This window comes from Vidua chalybeata, chromosome 7 (genome assembly GCF_026979565.1).
Source record: "Vidua chalybeata isolate OUT-0048 chromosome 7, bVidCha1 merged haplotype, whole genome shotgun sequence".
In the NCBI taxonomy this organism is placed as follows: domain Eukaryota; kingdom Metazoa; phylum Chordata; class Aves; order Passeriformes; family Viduidae; genus Vidua; species Vidua chalybeata.
Genome location: NC_071536.1, coordinates 10,714,611 through 10,732,147, shown reverse-complemented (window position 1 = coordinate 10,732,147; position 17,537 = coordinate 10,714,611). Strand labels below are relative to the sequence as shown.

Sequence of the window (17,537 nt, the reverse complement as noted above, 5' to 3'; positions counted from 1 at the left end):
TTTTGTGTGAATAACCAGGGACTGCTGCAGGGCTTTGGTGAGTGTGGCTCCTGTCCTGGGAGTTGCAGACTGATGTGTTGTAAAACCAGACGTGTGCATAAAAGGACATTACAGCTTGTCTTTTTTCATCTCAAATTCTTGATTCCACTTTGTACAGAATTATTTTGTTAGTGGGAGAGAAAGTGTCATTTGTCTACTTCAAATTTATGGTGGACATGTGGGTACTGAGCCACAGGACTGGGGATTTGAGCCTGGATTTATGCCAGCAGCAGGGAAAACCAAGAGGAGCATGACATCCATTGTTAGCATCCATTTTCCACTGGGGTCTAATGGAGCACACTGGAGTGCAGTGCAAAATACCAGTTCCATACAGAGAATCCAATCTGGTGCCTCTTAAAGCAATTTCCAGGAGTAACAGGTATTAATGTAGCTAACATGTTGAGTTATACTGAGTAGCAGAGTTTGATTTATATTCAAAACTTAATACATTCAGCAAAATATATATAATACAAATAATAATGCTTACTATTTTGGACATCCTGAACTCAATCTTTCTAAGCAACACTCTATTATTAATTGTTTTATTTTTATCTATTGGCTGTCATTTTTATTGTTGAACAAGTTTTTTTTTGTTGAAAAGGTGAAGTTCTGACTAAAAGGCTTAACTGCATTTACAAACAATGCAGGGTTTGCTTTACTTCCAATGGCTCATGACTTAATTATGTTAAAATGCAGTTGCCCTAAATACTGCTTTATAAAACATTATTTCTCTCTCCTGACCTTGTTTCCTTATGTGCTGATAGATTTTATGTTCTTAACTCTCTACGTCAAACTGCAGACAATATCCTGGTTCCAGCTCATAACAAAGAGTATTGATGAATAAACAGTACTTATTTAGAGAGAACATTAAAACCCTTCTGCTAACCTTTGTCAGCCTGCTGACACCACATGGAATTTGATGCTTTTGAAAAGACAGATATGTACAGTAGCACCAGAATCTTTGTAAGGGGCTTTTCCTGGCACTTAGAAAGGTTTGTGTGATTATGGACAGAATGCCCAATTGCATTCAACAGGGCAATGTCAGAGTTTTGGGACATCTTTTAGTAACTGGTAGGGTACAGGACAATGAGCACAGATTCTTACCTATATGGTACAGAATCAGAGGAAAATCAGGCTGAATAAAACATTGACTCTTACTGAATTCTGTACCACTTACTAGCTGAGCTTATAAGGACAGATTTTTTTGTCCATAATATTTTGTAATCAGAATTCATAACTACATACCCCAAAAGTGTATAATATGCTGCAAACTTACTGCATTTTCAAGGTAATCGCTATCCTTTGTAGCATTTGTGGCCAAAGACAGAGTTCTGAAAAGTTACCATGTGCTCTGATGTCCTGTGTAAAATATCTCAGAAGTGATTCCCCATCACATGTAAAGAATTGCAGTTACAAAAAGCAAAATAAACATCCTAAAAATACATTTTTATGTGCGTTAGAAGCTGTATGACATTGACTTTTGACAGGCTAATTCAGAAATTAAGCCATATTATTATTATGTTTTAAAATGGATATTCTAAATGAAAGTTATACATATGGTAACATTTAAATTCATAAACTTCAGTTGCCTAAATGCTAAATATTTATCACATGCCTTCCTACCAAGAAAAAGAGTACAACATTTTCCACAGATTTTTCTTCCTGAGGCACTATCTGGTCCTTGGATATTAAAAAGGGTTTAGAAAAATTGCTCTAGATGAACTCTCTCTATTCCTTCCAATACTTTCCAAACAACAACATAAAGGGAAGATCTGAAAATACACAGTACAAAGAGACTGAAGAAAGAACACAGTGTTCTAGCTGAGAATCTCATAGCTGAAGTTTTGGGTTCCAGCTAAGGTGCTGCTTTGGGAGTAACTCCAGATAAATCACTTTTCTCTTCATTTGCCCCTGGATACACACATAGCTAGGAATCCTGTCCATCTCTTACAGTGTCTTACCAGTGTAGAAAGGCAATGTTTTGCCCAAGTAATTGAAGCTTCTTTATTGACCTATATGTGTAAAATACTTATGATAAAAACACTCAATGCCAGAGCAGCAGGCAAGTTTTATTGAGTCCCTCTGTTAAGCTAATAAAGTTTTCATTAATCTGTCAAATCAAGGAAGATCATCTTCCCTGATCAAAGAGTTTGGTGGAGCACATAGGAAAAGTGATGAAAGTAGAACAGCTATGATTTGCAATGCACCAGTGTGGTTCTGTAATCTTTGTGAACACCTGTAAATATACTTCTTTTCTATAGTGCTGCTAGTAAATTTACAGTGGAAGCTAGTTTTAAGTACTGTTCTTCATTCCACCATTATACTTGCTATATTGAGTTATTTACTATTCAATGAGGTTTCAGGGGTGACTTAATTACAGCCACCCTATACCTGAAGGGATTCTACAAGAAACACGGAGAAAGACTTTACAAGAGCATGTAGTGATAGGACAAGGGGGTATAGCTTCAAACTGGTAGAGTGTAGGTTTAGATTAGATATTAGAGGAAGGATCTTTCCTGTGAGGGTGGTGAGGCACTGGAACACACTGCCCAGAGAAGCTGTGGCTGTCCCATCGCTGGAAATGTTCAAGGCTGGGTTGAATGAGGCTCTGAGCACCCTGGTGTAGTGAAAGGTGTCCCTGCCCATGGCAGGGGTTGGAACGAGATGATCTTTAATGTTCCTTCCAATCTAAGCAATTCTACAAGAAGCAGGACTACAGAAATGTCTTATAGCATTATTACAGCAGAATATTCCAACCTTTATGAAAAATTGCAATGATGAGATCACACTTACAAAATGGAAAAACAAATAAACAAAAGCCTTCAAAACTGATTGAACCCTTCAATTACATTTTTTCCCCCATCATAAAAAAAAATCAACAGGGAAAGGTTAATCCCTTTGTAGCAATAGTGACAGTGGAATCGGCTGCTACGTTTGAAATGGCAATTGCAATGGAATTAAGTCTTGTGGTTTAGGATACTGCAAATTATGTTTGCAGGTCTTTTTTCAGTGAATTTAATAGATGCACTCAAGTACATCCATAATAAACAAGCAAAGAAAAAACCCTACCATCTGTCCGTAAAATCAGAATTTAACCACAGAGTCTCACATGGAATTTAAAATTAAGCTTTTACAATTCAACATAACAGCTTTATGTTTGACTGACTTCATTATTGCCAAATTTTGAGTTAAGGTTTTTACTGTAAACAACTTTCTTGTGACATTTCTATGGCCTCCAATAATCTGACAGGAAAAAAATAATGACCTAATTCTGTCTAATGTTGTATCTATGTTTTAGCCCATTATCAAATGAATGAAATATACAGTCTTGAATGAAAAAGTTGCATCTTTTTCTATGCAGCTGCGACATTTTATGTTCCAGATCTTAATATTCTTTCCAATAATACTATCCAATTTTACTTAGGTAAAATTGACTGGGTTCATTTGAAAGTTCTTATTTCTCAATCCATTCTTAACACTTTTAGACTTGAAGTCATGGACTTGTCTATTGTTCAGGAGTTTAGTGCTACACTTGGGTGTGAAGAAAATGTACTCACTAAGCAGACAGGTGAAAGCAGAAGCCAAGTGTCCAGAAAGTAGAAAAGAGTTAATATTTCATTTTGAAGTCAAAATAACAGCACCATGCTCTCAAACAAACATTGTCTCATACTTTTCTCCTTGCTGTCTGTTCCTAAACATGGGATCACCTGTCTGTCACACAGGATCTTGTGCCACTTGGATTGCACACTGAACCTATTCCATTTGGTAACATGGCAAGAAATCACATATACTTTTACTGTGTGGGTATTCTGTCATTTCAGTGAATAGAATATTCTTTGCCATGCAGTTTGGTGGCTGCTAAAGCAGATGTAAAGTAAGAGATGGGACTGCTTGAGGAGAATTGTAGGAGTTTGGACCTCACCTTTTTGATGGTAGTGAGATGTTGACTTGTAGAAGCTGTAACATCAAACTGCCCTTTTGTAGCTTTTATAGCACTGTTATATTTTAATTCTAAAATCTAAAAATGCATACCCTCACCAAAAATAATTTTTAAAAAGTGTGAGGTATCATGTGAGTCAATTAAATTGTTCAGTTCTAGTCCTCTGGTTCAAAGATTTGAGAAAATAGTGAGTTCTGGACACATTCCAATTGGGGCCTGATAAATCTTTGCTTAATTGAGCGTCAACCATATGGTCCAGCTCAAAGGTCTGAGGAAAAATGTGCTGCTGCTGCTTAATTTTTAAGCTTTACATTACTGTGCTTGCTGTGGGAGAAACAGCATTTATTTTTCTGCCACTTTCTATTCATGTGTCAACCTGGCACTTCTCAGAAAAAAACAGCCCTAATACATTAAATAAATATAAGCTTCAGCAAGCTTCTCCAAATAATGTACACTTTGAGGCAAATTAAGAAATTTAACAAATGCACAGTAATGGTGTTCTCCAAAATACAGCAAGTTGTAATCACGATGGGTTTTAAATAGTTACATTGCCTGGAGTATTTTGTTTTTCTCATTATGGCATACCTGCTTTTGGGGAAGTAATGTTACAGCTTTGTGTGAAAGCAGTAGCTTGATGTCTAAATAGCATTCATTATTCATAGGAATATTATGTGGAGATTGTGTTTTTTTGCAGTAAGATATTCTAGAACTCCATTGAAGTTATTCAGGCACCTTTGATAACAGTAAAGTACCCTAATTAGCCAGCAAGGCTAAGCTAAGTGACCTTTATTGCCTTTTTTTTTTCCTGCTACATTCAGCTTTTTGCTAGGAAATTAATTCCACTCGTGCTCATCGAGATGCGTTAATTTAGAATTAAGTGTGCTATTCAAATCTAATTAGAACAGACCTTGCAGAATTTACAACCTTTTTTCATATTCACTGATAAAATGCAGGTGCAAATACCCACCTTGCAGAATACTCACCTTGCAGTAATCTGGTCACATAATAGTCTAACTCAAATCATCTCCAGTCTCAGCTGTTAAGTAATGGCATTTTTGTCTCCCGAACCAGAGCCCTTAGAGTGAGGTATATTTTTGCATGTATAGACCACTCCGTAGCTACAGGATTGTTCATAGAATACTGAAAGCAATCTCTGGAGTCATGCTTTAGAAATCTGTATTTATGATCTGTACCACACACTCAGACTTCATTAAATCTGGGAGCTGGTGTTTTATACAAGATAGCAGGCAGTGGAGAACAGCTCCTGTAGGCTGCAAGTGTGTGATGCTGGCAGTCCACCTGCAGGCAAACCCTCACTCTGGAAATCTGGATATCTGTCACTGTAGCACACAGGTGGAATGTTATGTCCATACTTTCAGGTTTTCAACATGTAAACCCAAGTTTCATAATATACAGTTTTTATTATAAAGAAGGTTGTAAAATGGAATCTAAGCGAAGTCTCAAAAATTGCCTTGTAAAACAACCGATACAGTAAAACACAAAACTAAGGCTTACATCTATCAACCAAAACCAGCAGCAGGGTGTTGACATGGCAAAATTCTTTGTTCTGTGGATTGATAATGGAAGACAGAATAAGGAAGACAGAAAACATTTTGGTTTTTATATAAAGCAAAGTAGGCAAAGACACAACTGTAGAACATTTGTGCTGCCTACCTCAACTTAGTTATGTTGCTATAAAAACAAACCCACATTCCTCAGTGAGAGGAACACTTCTATGTGGTTTCCGTCCTCCTGGAATGATTACCATGTGATTCCTGCTCTGAAATCACATACCAACCCAAAACCATGTGTGGAATTTAAATGGTTGCCTAATACAGTGATGTGAGCTTAGCTGCAAACTGACACGTATTCCTGAACTAACTATACCAGGATAAGAGTGACTTTGATGTGTTCCAGCTGCACTCCAGATACCCTAAGCAGTGTGTCATCTGCTTATCAGAACATCTAAAACTGTAAATGCTTGTAGAAATTTGTTTTCTCCATGCTGAAGTTTGTAGAGAACTTCTGCAGCCATACTCCAGACAGGTCTTATTCTACCTATTTTTTCCTATCCTTTGAGGCTGTAATGCTTCAAGGATTCTGTTCTTGGCTCTGCTCTTCCAAAGCACCTTCAGGACTTCATGTTTAGTTTCCAGTATGGAGACAACATGAACAAGAGTTCACATTTAGCAGTATAGAGCAGTGTACACCGCTTCTCTTTTCTACAGCTAACACTGCCAGACAGAGATTTGGGCAGACAGCTCAGCAGTTGCCTGTACTGTTCATCACTCTGGGGTTCTTATTTGGGCCTTATTTCTAATACACCGTTTTTATTTACTCTGTGAACCCAAATACTTGTTGTTGTTCTTTTTCAAATATCATTACTTCTTCTAATCTTCTTTGCTACTGTCAATTCTTCTCTGTCATCATACTCTTCTCCTGAGCAATTTGTCAATTTGAATGTGACTTAATGCAATGGTTTTGCTTGTTGATGTTTGGCTTAACTTGAGGTGCATATCCAAATCTGTCCCTTTTCAGTTAAGGAGTTAAGTTCGTATTGAATTTAGGTGCATGGTTAATCTAAAGCATATTCATAGGATCTTAGAATGGCCTGGGTTAGAAAGGACTTTAGAGATCATCCAGTTCCAACCCCCTGCCATGGACAGGGACACCTTCCACTAGACAAGATTGCTCAGATTTTGTGGCATGTTAATGTGTGCCATTGTGGCTTTAGTTTGGAGCCCTTATTTTTAGGTATTGTTCACATTTCAAGGTGGTCAGGTAGCTTACACTTCATTAAATGAATAGAATAACTTTCATATACTTGTGGAATGAATGCTGCCATTATTGCAAACTGCTAGTTTACCACTGCTGTTTTTTTCCATGAGATACCAAGGGGAAAATGCCAGGTGGAAACTAACATTGAAGTTTTATAATATCTTGCAGTAAGAACAAGGTAAAAATATAAAAAAACAAGCTCTTCCTTTCACTTTGAGCCTGAGCAGGGAGTGAGATTATATTTGTGGTTGTTAGGATTTTGCGGTTATCTTTGTAATTGTACTTGATATGGTATGGTGACATTTCTACACAGAGATCTGGCTGAATGCTGGCTTTAAAGTCACCATCATTTGTATATTTTGCACTCAGTGAATTAATATCTTCTCTCTCTTGATTTGACAAAAGTGTTTGGGAAGGTAAAGCCCTATTAATTTTCACCATTCTGAATTGAACTCTTAGTCAAAATAATAGTTTCAGCATCTGTACTTTAGATGACTCTGTGGATTCTTAAATATAAAGTTATAGTCTTTTCATAAATGGAAAAGGATAGAATGTGTAAGAAAGCTATTGTGGATGGAAATCATGTCAAGTGTCTATTTTGAATGGGACTATAAGAAGGTTTATCTGGATTAGGCACAGGCAAAAAGCTTCTTTGTTGATTCCTCAGGCTTTCAGAGTGGCTTTATTTTTCTGGCATTAATGTTTATTTGTTCTGTGGCAGGATAAATGTGGCTCAAGTGTTTGACAGTTCTCTCTCAGTTCATAATAAGTTGAGTTTCCATTGCTGATCATGGCTGTTAGTGAAATGTATATTCATGTTACCCTGTCTCATAAAGAGCATTGAAGCTCAAGCATCTCCTGAAGAGAAGCCTCAATTTACAGTGAGAAGTAAATTATTTCTGCCTGACTGCAGGGGCATTTTCAAGCTCTGCTAATTCCACATTCAATCCTATATGGGATACAGAAGGAATTCATGTCACTAGGGTAACCTGCTGCTTAGTTGCCAAAGAAGTTACTGCTTCCTTCCAATCATTTACAGAAAATTCATTGGCAGGGCAGCTTGCTCACCTACTATCTGCTGTATTTGCTTACTGAGTGCATTTACATGGTAAGTGTTGCTGGTGTGGTAAGCATTAAGATTCCTAAAGAGATCATTTGAAGATTTTAGTCAAATTATTGACTAAATGTGTAATTCAAATAACCATTGTCTAGAGGTGTAAACGAACACAAAGAGGAGCACCAGATAAATATTCTGAGATTTGAGTCTTAGTGATATTAATGATGTAGCAGCTCTGCACCAACTGCTCGAGCCTTTTCTACTCTCCCTTCACTGGGTAAAACCAAGAATTGTTCCACCACTGTCAGTACAGATCTTTAAATTCTCTGGGGTTCTGATACAGATTTGTGATCCTCTTTTCAGCCTCACTAATGTCTTGATGCCTTCACAGTCTTTACGTCATTTCTCTCACAATGTTGGACTGTTTCCCCACAGACTCTATTTATTTGCTTCAGCAAGAATATTGTAAAGAAACAATGCAGTCATTTTCTTCAGTTATGGAAGATTTCTGATTTTACAAAAGCATGATCCATTGATATTACCTCACTAGAGCTTAGTGCAGGCTTTCTCTGCAGGTCTGACTGACACATTTATAAGTCAAATAGCAAGATCATGAAAGTGTGTTTTACAAGTGACATTTCAGTATTATTTTTTTGATGCAGTGTCAATGGGTCTAATCCTATATTACTTGCCTGAGGGTACAGTTCTAAAATTAAATCCCTGCAAGTGCCACAAGAAACTGACAATTGCTTTTATCATCATGACTTCAACTCCAATTCAGTGATCTTTATGCACATTTCAGTAACTGTTTGGAAGCATTAGGAACTGCACCAGATTTCATTTCTGTACTCAAGAACTATTCCAATAATTTCATAAATTGGTATTGGTAGGATATTGCTTTAATATTGGCAATTAATATACTTTTCATGAAAAGTTTAAATGTTTCTAAATCAAAACTCAGCCATGTGTTTCTTTGCTCTCTGTATTAATATTCCTCTAAGTCTAAGGCCAGAAGACCAACTCAGGTAAGTGGTCAAAACTCCATGGGAGTTTTGCCAGACTGAGGAATGCAGATTTGAGCTCTAACCAGATTAGCCCAGATGGCCTGGTGCAGTGGGTTTCTTCCCTGTATTCCAGAGCGGAGAGCTCCTGTGGAACCCCTTGAGTCTCTGTCTGGATGAATGCCTGCCCTGGCACTGATAGTACCAGATGGCAACAGCTCCTGAGGGCTCATGGACCAGCTGCAGGTGGCAGGAGCAGCAAACCCCAGGAATGCTTTCCCTCACAGTGCTCTCCCCTCTCTCTGCTCAGATTGTAGGGGTTGGTGGCCTCCCATGGGCTGGACAACTCCACAGTCAGTCAGGGACTCTCTTATACTACAAAAAAAAACCTGCTAGGGAGCTGCAGATGGTTTTCACTCTCATTAAGTCTTTTGTGCAGCACAAAAGAGGTGGGACAGATCAGGGAATATGTCCTGCAGATTTTGGCACCCAGGGTGATTCTTTCAATTAATGCTTTCACCTGCTGAACAGTAATCTGTCTGGAAATCTTGTGAAAGATTACATTTCCATCTCACCCAAATGTTTTTCTGGTTGATCCTTTAAGCCTTTTCATGTTTGGCTTTTTAATCGCCATGGCAAAGAAGCTTATATTTTGGACATTCAGCTTGGCCCATTGCCTTGTAAAGAGCTGATTAGCTGAGAAAATATGAAATCTTGTGTAATATAGAGGAGTGTTCCTTGTCTTCTTGCTGTGTGGTATAGGCAAGTTACCCCCTCAAAGGGCGTGTTTTTCATAGCCTGCTGCTGATCCCATGGTGGTAAATGGTGACCTTCAGTAATGATTCATCAAGTCCTTTTTGTTTCTTCTAAATGATAACAAAATGAAAAAGGAATCAGATGGGAACTACTGGAATATTGTTTTATTTTCTTTGTACATGGTTTGCCAAAAGGTTATATTTTGCTTTTTCTGTACTTGTTTCCTTAGTATTTGTGTGAAAGTACTTAATAGTGCTAAGCAAAATGCATATTTATTTTTAATATTAATGTCTTATGAATTACATTAATTATATGTCTTCTTTTGTTAAGTTATCAGTGTCTAAGGTTAGAGCAGCTGAAAATGTTGCAAGAGGTGCATCCTTATGTCAATATGTCATAGTTTCTTGTCATATACAGGACAGTAAGGACATTAATTAGAAATTTTGGATGTCTAATTTAACATTAAAGGTTTCTACAGTTGATAGCATTTTGCATTTTTCATAACTAAATAATTTTTGAGGGTGACTGAAAGTTGTTTTTTCTTCAGTGAAACTTTTACCAAGGACATAGCAAAACATTTTTGGAAGCTTTCATATTCTACTAAAAATATTCTAAAAATATTCTAAAAATATTCTAAAAATATTCTAAAAATATTCTAAAAATAGCTACTTCAGCTATTTTTATATCCTAATCTCCAGGTGAGAGCAATTATAATTTTTCCAACTTTCACCCAATAGTAGCTTTGTCTCAAATGCATTGTAGCTTAACTTTGAAAAGACATTTGTCAGTCTGGAAAGGTATTGCCATGTCTTGTGCACTGCCCATCTCTGTTACAGAATGTTAGAGAAGGCAGTAGGAGTTTCTGGTTTTATCACATGAACTTTTTGGCAAAGAAGAGATAACAAGGATCAGGGAGGGCTGGGTGAGAGTAATAGTTGTTGGAAATAGGAGAAAAGTCCGCTCCAGAAAAGCAGGCTGGTTTTCTGTGTTTTGAGTCTGGTGAAGGTAAACTACCCATTGCCTCAGTGCACAGCTCTGAAAAGTTATCTTCTTGCTTGCTAGCACGGTGTGTGAGGAATGATGCCCCCATGAAGACTGAAGTAGCAATTCCTCTGTGGAATGTGTTCATTTTCTAGTGTGCACCCCGCTCTATTCAGGTGCAGCCAGAGTCACATCTGAGGAAAACAGGAAAGAATCCTAACTCACACCCAAGACGTGGGAAGTATTAATAAAGGACTGTGCATGTAGCATCATGTATAATGTGAATAGGTCAGGAAAGCATGCATAGAAATCAACATGTTTGTAACCACTGGAAAGCAGTAGTGCTGAATTTCTACAATTACATTAGATTTTACTATTGTGATTGCCATCATTTATGTTTGGGGGAAGTCAAGAGGATTCATATGAATTAATGTTTTTGCTTAGTGGACAAGAACATTTTCAGTATCCATTTTGAGGGAGAGAAGCATGAAAATCCAATGCATTGGATTTATGTACTTTTTAATTTGACAGATGAAAAGTCTTAACTTATGGAAATTCTTCAATCATGTCATACAGTCAAAAGGCTTTAACAGGTTGCAAATCCACTCAGAATAATTCATCAGCTAAAGGTTTTCATCTTCTGGGTTTCTCATCTTAACATCAAAAGTAAGTCATGATAACCAAAAACAAAGCACAAATAATCATAAATGTTATGAAACTCTTGGCACAGTACTTTTTTTTTTTTTTTTTCTTTTTTTTTTTTTTCTATTTTCATCTTGTTACAGAAAGTAAAATAAGAGTTACATTACTGGAGCCAAGCCAAGGTATTGCTGAAAAGAGCGTTATGTCTACAATGTCCAAATAAACACTAACCTGTACATGATCATCCACATCTGACCCTTTAATGTAAATCCAGTCTTTTATTGCAATTGCACATGACAGTAGTACACTCCTCAGTATAAGGAATGAGGGAAAATTTGTATAAGAGTAATCATTTGCACATTAAGCATGTTTAAACTACTTTGGACCAATGTACCAAAAGGTGTGCAAGTCACAGAAAAGAAACAAACCAAAGTTTTAAAGCTTCAGGTAGGTGGAAGAGTGTCAATGACTTTTATAGCTTGACCTACTTTGGAATACAGCTGCGTACACTCCTATCTGGAGCAGTTCCTCCAGTACAGAAGGGCTAAAGAGCAAATTCCCTCCTTCTACTGAACCCCAAGCCCACTGTGCCATGGGCTTCAGTACAGAAAGGATTTGGAGCCCAGGGCTTTGAGAATGCACTATATTTGCTTTTTATTTTGACATGCATTAATTTAATATAGTTGCCATCTGGTTATTCTGAAGAAACTGTGTCTACAGGAACCCGTGTAGTTTCCCATACATATATATATATATAAGAAAACAGATGTGGAATACAAAGTAGCAATGATTGATGTGCTCCTTGGTTGTGGTAAGATTTTATCTTAATATGATTTAGAAAACAAAGCATGAGGTGTTGTCTCATAATAATAACCATAACCTTGATAGTGTAAGAATATGTCAATTTTTTCCTGCTACTGACATTACCATGTTTTTGTTGGGCTGTGATTCTGCAGTGTTTCACATCTCTCTTCCTCTAGATTACTGTGTTTTGTACATATTAATGTATTTTAAGTTTTCGTTTCATTTGTGGTTTTTTTTTTTGTAAGCATTTTTTCCTATGAAAACAATCCTGAATTCATTGTGATGGACAAAGCAGAAGTGAAATTGCCGAAAAAGTAGGGAATGTAGAGCTGTGTCGGCACTCAACTGCTTTGAAATAAACAGGTAATTGGCACTGAGGGGACTGTGAAGGCTGGCTCATACTCACGGCTGATGACACCGATAGCCGTCAGTGCAGATAACTGTGTATGACTTAAAAAAAAAAAAACCCGGCGTTTCAAAGCACCACCTCAGCGGCGCTTGCTCGTCAATAGCGGTAACAATGTAGCAGCCGCAGGAGCCTTTCCCCCGCTCCGCTCGGGGATCGCTGCTCACCCGCCCGCCCCATTTGCTCATTCCTGGGGGTGCGGACCGGGGCTCGTGGACAGATCTGGGTCTGGGCCGGGGTTCCCTGCAACGCGCTGCGCGCTGCACCGGGGCCTGGGCGGCATCCGCGCATCCCCCTGCCTTGCGGGCGGCTTTGTTACCGGCTGCCCGCCCCCGGCGCCGCCCAGGCCCGCGGGGCTGCGGCCTCGGCCCCGGCGCCCGGCCGCCCCCACCCACGGCCGTGCCCGATCGCAGGGGAAGATGCCGGCGCGGAGGCGGGGGCTGGCGGAGGGGCGGGGGGCGCGGCCCCGCCGCTGAGACGGCGCGGGGGCGGAGGGCGGCGCGGGCGCCCCTGCGCGGGAGGCGCTCGCCCCGCCGTGGGCGCGGAGGGGCCGCCGCCACCGGCGGGAGCCGCGTGCCGCAAGGACGGGGTGACTCCGGCCGCCGCCCGGCTCCGCAGCGGCAGCGGGAGCCGCCCTCGCCCGGAGCCCGCCGCTGGCGCGGAGCCGCAGTGCGCGCCTCGGCCAGGTGAGTGGGCGCCGGTGCCCGCGGGAGCCGCCCGCGGGGCTGGGGACGCGGCGGGGCCGGCGCGGAGCTCTCCGCGGGCCGCGGCAGGTGCGGCCCCCGGCCGCGGCACCCCGGGGCTCCGCTCTTCGCCCCGGCGCCCGCCGCGGCGGCCCCGTCATGCGGGAGGCTGGGGCGCCGCGCTGCCGCGGAGCCCCGCAGGGTTCCGCTCGCCTTAATTTAAATCGGTTTTGGGCCATTAAATTATAACTGGTTTCCTGCCCGGGGAAGGCGTTCAGCACTTTGTGTGCCGCGTTTATTTCCTCCGGGCTGTCCCCCTTCGCCGGTTAGTGTATTTATTTATTTATGTATAAGGCTGTTCTCCAGATTCTATATCGCACTGTCCGTGGTGGGGAAGAAATATCACCGCCGTTTTCAAGCGCGTTGTTTTCAAAACTAGGGGGTCTTAACGTGCGTTTCTATTGCTGTATGTACGAAGTACAGCACAATGACAGTATGTGTGTGGGAAAAATAGGTTTATATTCGGGTCCTCACTGTTCTGTGGATTGTTTGTTGATGTGGAGATGTTGTTCCTTTCTTAGTATGTTATTGTTTTTTTCTCTTTAACCTCAGTGCGCATCACTACAAACCAGGGTATTAGAGAAAAATAAAATTCTCTCTTGGCCTATATGGTGCCAAAATGAAAGAGAATGTGGTGTATGTAGTCAGTAATAGAGTTACATAATTTATTATTGCTTATTTTGTTCCTGGATATATGTCAGGAACACGGAGAGGGTATTTATAACATTTTTTTCCTCCTCTCTTTTCTGGGGTGCTGTGTTACAGTCTTTGCACTACACTACATTGTACTAGAATATTTGCAAGAGATTCGGCCCTGAATCACTCCTGTACCTGAAATACCATCAGGGGCCTTACCTTGCTTCACTTTGTTGATGTCCAGGGGTGCTTCCTATATGCTACAAAATTTCTTTTGTAGATTTTTTTTCTGCCCCAAGACTTTTATTATTTTCTTACTTTTTAAAAAAAAGTAAGTCAAACCTCTATAAATATTTCAGTAGTAGTTATTTACAACGCTAAGGTACAGAAGGAAATCTGTGTCATGGACAAATTAAAAAAACCTTCTTCTATGGAAGAAGATATAAATAATTTTATAATATAAAAAACATATCTTCTATATGCAGCTGAGCTGTTTGCTCACGTCTTCAACTTCTTTGGAAAAAATGTCTTTATAAGATGATAATGTATGGTTGCAGCATCAGGCCATAAGGCATGATATCATTATTAGCATATGAAAGGAACAAGCCTAATGGTGCCTTTCAATCAACACTGCTGTTCAGGCTCTAAATTTCCAAAAATGTGGTGGCTGCTTTTGTGTCAGCTGGAGCTACCACAGTGGATGTTAGATGTTAATCCACGTGTGTGTATCTATCTATCTGTCCTTAAAATGGGACCTTAAAATGGGCTCTGAAATTCCATGGAGCTCATATGGTTGGCTGGAAACCACTTTTAAACTTCTGCTTGGTAGTAGTTTAACTTGACAGAATTGTAGTTGAAAAGCCTCCCTTCTGTCCATCTGTCTTTATAAAAACAACCTTCTGGTGATGCCAGAGCAAAGCCATGGTTAGTTAGCACTATGGATTTAGTTTGGCTTGGAGCATTTCCCAGCCTCTGCAAGGACCCTCTGTCTTCCTTAAAAACCTATTGCTTTCTTGCTGTTTGTTTTTTGAGTGAATTTAGCTAATGGCCATTTCTATTTGTTTTATGCTTCCAGTGTTTTTTCAAACCTGGTAGAATGCAGAGTGTTGCACCTTTAAGCCAACTCTATGATAGTACAGTGGCTGCCAGCCAGAAACAATATACTGCTTTGTCAGATTTCCTGAGAAGAAATTGAATGAATTTTGTGTTTTCTCCTTTATAAGATTAAGTAGTAATGCCTAATGGAAAAGAAATTAACTTTTTCCTTTTTGTGCCAACATGCTTAAAACTGCAGCTAAAGCTTCAATATGCTGCAAAATAAGGGGGATTTCTATGTATGAGACTCAATCTGCAGATTAAATTCTTGAATAATTATGTGTAATTCCTGTTTCTTTTTTTTTTTTTAATCTAACTCAGCATTTTGTTTGTTCAAAAACTCCTTCAGTCAGACAGTGGCAGAATGCTTAGGATATTGCATTTACTCCATTGGTTAATGAAGCACCTGTTCGGGTAATATTACTGAATCGTTGAAAACGAGATGTAAGTAATGTGCTTAAAATTTAGCATCATGTTCAAAATCCTTTATTTGAGACTGTATCCAAAATACTGCCCTTTCATAGCATGGAGTGCTCTGAGTGGCTGAGCCTGATTTTGTTTGATCCTGCTGTCATTATGCATGGCACGGTCACAACCTTTGTCTTCATGTTGTCCCTTGCTGATCAGAGGGGGAGAAGCTGCATCATCAGAAGGAAGTGTATTAATTTAATTGCCAACAGATGGAACAGAATTGACTGTTTCTTGTAGAAGTTCTCTAACCTAATAGGAAAGGAGACATACTCTTGCAACCTTGGGAGCTTTGAAGCTACTTGGTGGTATGTGAGATGTTTCTCTAATCATATCAGGGCCCTTTGGCATTTCAGAGTGACATGATCTTCTGTTTTGATATTTGAGTTTAGTATCTAAGAAAAGTTCCTTGTAATTTCCATTGAAATTGAACTAAACTGCATGGTTTATATAGACAATGATGCAGGGCATCTGTGATGAGCCTCCACAACAACTTGTTTGTGGTCGGTTGGAATATTGGTGGGGAAAAGGCTGACAATACCCGTATCTCTGGCAGTAGGATAGAAAATGGTGATTCAGCTTTGTGTAGCATGGGTGCATGTTACAAGGATGTATCTTTGTGGGAAGTAGGATATGATGTTAAAACACTGTAGTACTTACAGAAGACTTCAAGTAGCTGTTTTTGGTTTTGTATTTTTACAGAAACGTAGGCATCAGTGCTTGAAATGTGTCTTTTCTTAAAATTGGTTGCATACTTGAAGAAAGTAGCGCAGCAGTTGCGTGCTGTCTTCTGAGTAGTTGTGTTAAATGACTGCAGTTGGATTTTGAATTCTCGTTGGAAGTGCAAGCCCTGACTGTTGATTGGAGATGGTCACTCACATTACAAAGTGGATGTGTGTCAGTCATCCCTTCCAGCACCTAGGAACCCTGTTACTTGGTTTGATAATAAAGTTGGTGTTAGGTTTCCAAGTTCTGCTGACAGGATGAACACGTTTAGCTTTTGAAGCAAATGGGTAGTCATAGCCTTCATTTCACTGTGTTCCCTTGGAGAGCTGTTCCTTCTTCTCATGATACCTGGTAGTACTGGGGAGAGAAGGGCAAGTGACCCAGGCTAAGTCTGGTTTGGATGTAGCCATTGGATTGTGCCACTATTTTTGAGTTTTGTTACATTGTACAGTTTTGTGTTACAACTGTATTTTTTTATGATTGGGGAGGAAGGACTAGAATGCTGATTGTTTAATGAACAATAATACTTGTATTTCACAATTTGTTTCATAAATTTGTCATAAAGTAGTTAAAAAAATAGACACAAATGTTTGAAAGAGGATCTTTTCTTTGAAGTGTAGTTATCCATGTTTCTACATGGCACAGTTGCAGCTTGTGTGTGTGAAGCAGTAGTAATGGAAAGGAATTTGAAATTGAAGCTTGAGTCCATCAGGATTTGGCCAAAAGACCCAAGTAGTGCAGTCAAACCAAACCTAACCGCTCAAATGGTGCATTATTTGTACTTTACAACTAAGGAAATACCCAAGAGCGGATGATTGATGGGTCCTCTGAATTGTTTGCTTTTGGGGGGGTTAAGGAGTCATTGTGACATAATTAATTGTTTGGGGCTTTGTTCATGGTATTAGCACTGGAAATGAAAAGATTCCTCAAAATAAAGACTAGGATGTTGAAATAAAATAAAAAATAACTATTGTTGACCTGGTGCTTCTTGATGTTGCATCATGAGGTCAGCAGACAAACTGGGGTGTTGTTCATACAGTGTTTTGGTTCAGATTTCTCAAAGTCTGTGCCTCCTTTCATTTGTGAAGCTGTATATACACACACATAATTTGATTTGTGGACTTTCAGTCATAAAAACTTTAATAGCATTGTCAATATCCTTATATGCCTTGTATTGACCACCAGCAAAAGATATTAGGTAAAAAAATTAACATTTCGATAGGAAGCCCACCTAAATATTGCATGGAGAACAGTCAAATGTGTTTTAAGTGCTGTGGTGGCCAGGATCCATTGGCTAGGATCCACTTGAAAAATCAGATTAAAAGTTTTTGTGCTTGACAAATCCAATGTCATTAGTTTAAAAATTCCCTGAAGGCTAGTATTGTAATTAGATGATCCAAAAGCATGCAGCAGTAAATTTCATTTTCTTCCAGGAATGGCCAGCAGCATCTTTAAAAAAATAAAA

General features: G+C 39.4%; 1 protein-coding gene across 1 annotated transcript in view; it reads left to right on the top strand.

The window, feature by feature from the left end:
• Nucleotides 1–13,010: 13,010 nt before the first annotated feature.
• The window catches only part of HECW2 (HECT, C2 and WW domain containing E3 ubiquitin protein ligase 2), a 143,136-nt gene continuing 138,609 nt past the window's right edge, over nucleotides 13,011–17,537 (top strand). Inside the window, exon 1 of the mRNA XM_053947323.1 lies at nucleotides 13,011–13,090. The gene's annotated coding sequence lies outside the window, so the exon portion shown is untranslated. The remainder of the gene's footprint in view (nucleotides 13,091–17,537) is intronic.